Here is a 7,451-nt window from a genome sequence, read left to right on the forward strand (position 1 = left end):
ACTGCTCTATGACCAGGTGGAGGCCAGAGCCAGAATGCACTCTGTGCCCTGGGCCAGAGCTGGAGCCACAACTCAGGGTAAACAGCAGCAGAAGGAATTGGGGGGGGGGAAGTGTTTCAGAGACGGACTCAGACTCCAAACCCAGGCCAGAACCAGGGCTGCCTGCCACCCTCTCCTTGTACTCGACTCTAAGACAAGGATCTTCCCTCCACCCATATTAAATGGGGGAAAAAAAATAATCCTTGTCTTGGATTCCAAGTAAATAGAATATATTTTAAGAGGCAAGCTTTTACACAACAGCCTGGTCAAATGAGATCAAATGAAAATTGTAAGACTGCATCTATTTACAACTGCATCTATTTACATTTTTATTTTAAAGTTTGGACTGCCCAATTTAAAATTTATACTAAGTTTTAATTGATATACAAAAATCAAACCAACATTTCCTGAGAAATTTCCTCTGTATTTACCATTCTAGGAAAGAAATCATAGCAGCAGATTATTATAGATTCTAATATATTAGAAACAATAGGTTTCCCCTGTTTGTTTTTCTTCACCTCTATTACATTTTTTAAAAACAAAGCTCTAAAGTTAAAAACTAAAATAGCTTGAATTAAAATAAATTTCTTATTATTCCACTAGCCATGCTCCTTTAAGAAAATTAAAAGAACTTTTTACTTTTCAGAATATTTTTCAGTCCATCAGGGAAGCCAACAAAATTAAATACAGCTAAGACATGGAGGAACTAAGAAAGGCTTCTCTCTGTCTTGGAGTACATTTGTTTGTTTGCTTTTTATGGGCAGCGGTAGAGGAAGAAGGGACTCCAACCAAAGTAATCAAGTTAGAAATGGAAAGCATTGCCATGAAAAGAATTGCCATGGATCAGTTTTATTGATGATGGACCTTTCAGAATAAAAAAAGTGTATCACAAAAATTCCTTTTTTCCCCCCCTAGGACACACAGGTCTATAGACTCTGATGTAGTGGAGTCATACCCACAGATGTGATCTGTTAATATAGGCAAAACCCCCCTCACTGAAGAAATGGCTAGTGAAATAACTGGCAGAACAAGTCTATACTAGAATTCTGTCAAGGAGTCAGGAAACCCGTCCTCCAAATTCTGATACAATACGTTGCAGCATCTCTTACTGCAAAAGAATTTAGATTGACTCAGCAATTTAGAAGTAGCTGGGAGATGGGGAAATCCTTAACAAAATTGTCAGTATAGGGAAAAACTAAACATTTGTCTGTATTTTTAGACAGATTTCAAATAAAATCTTCACTCTGCAACAAGATGTGAATATGCACTCACTGCTCTGGCCTGTATTTCCAAACTGGCATCTTTGCAAACAGTGTCCCATTTACACCAACAGAAACATTCACTGTACCTAGAAATAAAGAAAAAGTTTCAAGGAGTGTATATTCCAATTAAAATATATCATGCAGCAATTGACACTTCAAGCACAGTTACTGAAAACAGCCACCAGATTCATTCCTCCTTATCCTCTCATTTTGACTCCAGGTCTGTTTTTCCTGAGTCTTTTTTCAAACAACAAAAACAAAACAAACATCCAGTACCCTCTCCTGCAACTCTGCCAAGAGGATTTCCGATTCAGTTGAGTGATACCTTGGCAGCATCAACTGACCCCTCTGGCATCTGTAACTAATGGATGTTTCAGTAAGTCAGTGGGGTGATGCGCATCACCAGAGACTGTCAATTATTTTCTTCATTGAGTAAAGCCAGGCAGATACTCCAGCTGGTAGGACCAGAGGCAGCTAAAGGGATGGCTGCATTGGGGAAAGAGGATAAAATGGGCACATCTATACATGCATATTAATTAGATGGAATAAACTCTAGCACATATTGCATCAGAGTTTATTGCTCCCAGGTGCCAGGTTTACACACACGCCCTGGACCGCAGCATGTTGAGCTGGGTCAGAGCAGTCTCAGCAGGCAGGAGGTCCTGGGGGAGGGAGGAAGGGGGCGGGGTCAGCCTGCCAGTCCAGGGCTGCTCCAACCTGGCTCAACGTGCTATGGATGGGATGGTTGGGGCATGAGGGTGCTCTAGTGAGGGACTAACCAGAAGGCAGCCCCTGTACTGAAGCACCCAGTGTCCCAGCCAGCCAGGTCAGTGTCTACATGCTCACTGCTGTGGAGTAAAAAAAAAAAACAAACACACACACAAAAAAAAGCTCTGCAGTAGGGTACTACTTGTATTTGCAAGTACTACCCTGCTGCAGAATGTATTAGTTTACTCACGCCTAATAGCACAGAACGGGTAGGTGCCGAGAAGTTTACTACAGAGCTAATTAGTCTGCTCCTCGTCTACTCCTCAGTAAACGTCTTGTGTAGATGGGCACAATGGGGATTCAGTTAGGGCCACCTGTTCTCCCAGAACTGTCCATGGGAAAGACTCTCTCTCTACTTGGGCCCAGAAGTTTCCTCCCTTTCTGTAGCTCTCCTGCAGAGAGAAGCCAGAGACTTCAACCAGTAAATGCAGAAACAGACATTGCTATAAGAAGCAAAGAAAGAGGTGAGACAGACCAAACTGTATCTTCCACCAAAAGCCTGTGGGACTCCACTATTCTAGTAGCACTATGACCCAGGTGATGCCTTTTCTTCCCACCCAACACAAGAGGCAGCAGCCAAGAACTGCAGCGACCAGGAACAGAGGCAGTTAAAGCAAAGACCTTTGGACCTAGAGCATTCTGAATTTTATTTTTTACTGTTTTGTCTCTACTTTCACTGGTCTATGCTGTTTGGTCATTTTCTCCAACTCTCCTGCTATGCTACAGTCTCCACTTTGGTCTCACCCCACAACTGCTTCTTTTTTACTTTCTCCCTTACCTTAATGCACAACCCTTTTCCCTACCTCCTTTCTATTAATCTCTCCCTCTAAAAACCTGGAGATATGACATTCATCATGACACTCTTCACTCCATTTGTGCATCAAATCCCTTCTTCTCACAGCCTTATGCAAGTCCTATGCAGTTAGCATCTTCTATTACCCTAATTTTTTTTATAGTGTCTAGCATAATAGAACCCTATTTTTGATTGGACCTTAGACACTACTTGAAACTTGATAACGAAACTTTCCCAAAACTGCTTTAAAGACTAGCTTTCTCTTCAGGATAGGTTTGTTAAAGAAGATTTGCTTACTGTCTTCCATGCCTGCCTTCATAACAGGGCTAACCTGTTGCTTTTGACTACTCAGACAGGTAAGTTCTACCCAATAACTGCTGTTAGGAAGGCTGTAATTTCCATTGGTATTAAAGCAGGCTTCCACTAATTCTTTAAATTAACAAAACACTTTTTGCATTTTCCCATAGGCCAATTTTGCAGCAGATAAGCACTTATATGCAATTCTATGTTTAAATAAATTCCATTACATGGTATTGTAAATGTATATTTCAGGTACATTATGCTTAATTGTAATGCAGAATACAGGGTAGATTTGCACCTACTTTATAGACTAACTAAATCAGAGTGACTGTACAGGTCCTTTAATAGTATCAGAGGAAGTGAGCTCAGGCTCACAAAAGCCTATGCTATATGTCCTTGATTTAGTTAATCTATAAAGTGCAAATCTACACTGCCTTCTGTTCGACTTCAGACTAACATGGCTAACTACCTCTCAATTGTAAAGACATCAAAGGTATACCCCATATGAAAAAAAGACCAGATAAATGGGGTATATAGTTGTAATGGAATACAACCATAGTATGTAGTTTCTTCTCTGCACACATGAAATGTAACTTTAGGAAGAACAGTAAAACTGACGGATTTAAAATAAAACTTGGAAGCCACCCTTGGGATGAATTTTACATGATAAGTCAACATCAACTTGCTTTTGTAGCTCAAGATAAATAGTTGTTCTACAAGTGCCAGGAACCTGTTCCAGCTTCTTGCAGGGGGGATAGTCACCAGAAATACTATTTTGAAAGTGAGGTGGCAGACTGTTTTCCAAGAGGGGCTCCACTGCCTGTCAGAGGACATTTTGGGGCTTTTACACTAGAACAGGCTCTGTAAACAAGAAATAAGTATTCATCATGCCCTTAAAAAAAATGTTGAGACCACCAGTTCAGAAAAATACCATCATGGCTTCCCATGCAGCTGCTACTGTACAAAATCTGTGCACAAATCCCTGGTTCACCATTCAGAGTGTCTGGGGTTTTTGATCAATGTCCTTTCCTCTCTCTCTGCCGTGTTTTTTCATGGTTTGTTTCCTCCTATTTAAAATGAGTGGTGAGAACCTTTTATAAAGCTGCACTCCCTTTTGTAAAATTACCCCTTGCATCCCGCCCCCGCCCCAGACTTCAAGTACCTCATCAGCTGATTTTGTTGCATGGTTACAGGCTCAGCTGGAGGAACGGGTTTCCCCTGGGCATTAGCCAGCTCACTTTCCTGGTAAGGAAAGTTATTCTACTTCTGATCATCCTTAGTCACTGTCCCAGGTGCCAGTCTCCCTTTCCTTTTCACAAGTTGTGATGCATCAACACTGAAGGACAACATGTGGGTATAAACAGATAACTGGGGTGTACTATCCTTTATCTGATTTGCACACAAGTGCATAAAGTGGTTTTTATATTAATTATATCTCATCCAGCTCTGGGACAGACTGTGTACACAGAAAAGAAATGTTCCGGCCCTGAAAGCAGCTGATATTTTTCTCAGGAGGGTCAAAGCTATACTTATCAAATTTACAAAAGTCCCAGCCATGTTGACTGTCACAACCAGAATACATGCATCATTTGTGGAAAGAACAGTGCTTTGGAGACATCAAATCACTATGTTCTAGCAAACAGATATTCTGGTCTCTCCTTCTGGTAGCTATTCCCTGAATCGAATTGGGATTTGGACAAACCTCTTCCATAAACCCTAGACGTCAACAAACAAAAGGATCAGTCTGCCTGGTTCACTAAATGAAGTTCCTTCAAAAAATCCAGTTGTGTATTCACACGGTAAGACCACGCAATAGGACACTGAACAACAAAAGGGATGAAATGAGACGCAGGTGGGGAAAAGGGAATTATTAGAGACTGTTTATGTGAGATCTGGTTCTTCTGCATAGGAGAATCAGCATCTTGACAGGTTTCAGTAAGTACTGTATGTTTGGGGTCTTGTTGCACATTAGTTTTAGGTGGCTCCTGGAACTCTTAACCCCTGGATTTATCCACACATTGATAGCCAAACCTAGTTTTAAGAGCACTTTAGGAGGCTTAGTTATGCCCCTCCAGAGCAAGTTTCTCTCTGATCTGTGTTATTGCTTGTGTTCCATTAAAGTGTGGCCACATCCCACAGATGAGGGGCCCCAGCTGCAGTCCTCCAGCATCCCAGGATTCAGTGTCCCCTCCCGCACCCTCTTGTTGTTTGTGGACAAGCTTTCCACCGCCAAACTCTACTGCCCACGGAGCAGTTCTGGCATCAAGCTAACTCCCCTTCCTTTCCCCAGGAGTAAAACCTTCCCACTATCAGAGGTGCAATCCCACGCAAACAGCCTACAGAGAACATGCCAACTACGTTGGTCACAGACGGGTCCAGGAGTGGGGTCTTACGAGAGGCAGCAGGGGGGTGGGGGGGAGGAAACAAGATAGGGGGCCAGAGTTCCCATGAACTGGGGCTTCTTTCCCAGGGCAGGGGCGGTAGCTCCCCCCAAAGTGCCTTCCCTCACTGCTCCCACTTCCCAGACACCCTGGGAAGCATGACCAACACCCTCCCACCCCAATTCCAAATCCCAAATTAATAAAACATGAGATGTTCTTTAATTTACTTCCTGTTTGTTTTTAAATTTTTATTTCTTTTTATTTCATCCTCCAGTGGCTGACTTCCTTTATTTCACACCCTTCGCCTAGTCCCATTTCCTTTCCATCTCCCATTTCATTACCCACCCCCATCCCATTAACTCTCCATCTCCCAGCTTCATGTTCCTACCCCAATGCCTCACCCCCACCTAGAGCAGGGATACAAGCCTGTTTGAGCTCACCAGCCCTGTAGTAGCAACTTAGAGCTGTAGCTCCTAGTCGGGCCCCTGCTCACCAGCCCACTAGTGGCAAGTCACAACTGTGCTGGTAGGGAACAGTCAGAAGGTTTTTAGCCTTAAGGTGCAATTACTCGAAACTTGGATTAGCACTAACATGGTCAATATTTGAGCAGCTCAAAAGTGCAATGTGTAACAAGGACCTTATTTTTAGAGACACCACTTATCTCCTTTTATAGTCATCACCCAAGTGCTCTTAATTCTCACAGCCTTGCAAAAGAACAGGGAACATTTTGTATAATTCTGACCCACAACGATATAGAGATAGAAGGTAGAGCAGGGTGGAAACTTAGAGGCGAACTAGTTCAGAGGCAAAAGCTTTGGTAGGGAATGACCAACTTCATCAGATGCTCGGAATGGACCAACAGAAAGAAAAGATTTAGTTCTAAAGTTGCTACTCTATGCTATCTTCTGCCTGTCTTCAGCTTAATACAGCTACCATGCCAGGAACAGCTGGATAACTCTAACTATAGGGATGGTTTAATTCATATCCTAGCCTTTCTATTATCCAACAACAAAATGTGGGGAAATCACTCATCCAATTACTGTACAGCTCCACAGAAAACTCCCTCTGGATAATGTCTGATAACCTCATTTGCCCCAAAGCTATGGGCAACTACTGACTCTTACCTTGAAGGAATTTGGCATCAAACCATAGCTGCACTGCTCCCAATGAGCCCCAAGGCCAGTGAGAACAACTACCAATTTCAACTTCGCACCCTGCACCTGCTCTAGCTATTACATGCAGAGCAGTGCTCATCCTGTGTACTTAGCTAACCACATGGCTTGTATTCCTTTCTTGCTATCACATCTGGCAACAGCCAACATTTAAAATATTTTTTCTAATGAACCTGAATAGCTTCAGCTTTTCAGAGGTTTCCCTTTGCAGAACTAAAAGCTGGTGACTGATTGACATAGGCCTCTGATCTCAAAGTCCCATCCCTATGCAATAGGATACAAAATGTTTCATGCACTGTATTCCCCGAAGGTGAAGCCTGTCAGGCCACTGGATTTATGCAATCAAAATAACCCTACCTGCAATAGTTAGCTGTCCATGTTTGCACTGCATCTGAAAGCAAGGTGAGGCATTTACAATGAGAAATTTACAGTGTTTCACCTGGCTGCCTGTGAAGGACTTGTATAGAGGTGGCCATTCTTTCAAGTAAAAAAATCTCCCCCAGTTAGAAAAACCAAATCCTTGACCACCAGGGAAAATAGCCAAATTTACTTTTGGCAATATCCAGATTTGAATTTGAACTAGTAGAAACTAAGGACTCTCCTGGCCTTATAAAAACAAATGTTTTGTGTTCAGGCAGCTTCCTCTCGTCACTTCATGGACAGCTGCAGGAAGAGGCATGTGTGGCCAGACACCGAGCAGGAGTAGCGCGGGGCATCGGGTGGCAGCTACAGCTGC

At 42.7% G+C, this 7,451-nt stretch overlaps 1 protein-coding gene across 8 annotated transcripts in view; it reads right to left on the bottom strand.

Moving 5' to 3' along the window:
* Positions 1 to 7,451, bottom strand: part of FRS2 (fibroblast growth factor receptor substrate 2) — an 88,228-nt gene that overhangs the window by 50,884 nt on the left and 29,893 nt on the right. For 7 of the 8 annotated variants that reach the window (XM_025207986.1, XM_014521475.2, XM_014521473.2 and 4 more), the window contains exons 1-2: positions 2,260 to 3,313; positions 1,312 to 1,387 (exon numbers count right to left, since the gene is read on the bottom strand). The exons of the other annotated variant lie outside the window; for it this stretch is intronic. The gene's annotated coding sequence lies outside the window, so the exon portion shown is untranslated. Of the gene's footprint in view, positions 1 to 1,311; positions 1,388 to 2,259; positions 3,314 to 7,451 lie in introns of those variants that run through there. 8 annotated transcript variants of the gene reach the window in all.

Source organism: Alligator sinensis, unplaced genomic scaffold (genome assembly GCF_000455745.1).
Source record: "Alligator sinensis unplaced genomic scaffold, ASM45574v1 scaffold506_1, whole genome shotgun sequence".
In the NCBI taxonomy this organism is placed as follows: Eukaryota; Metazoa; Chordata; order Crocodylia; family Alligatoridae; genus Alligator; species Alligator sinensis.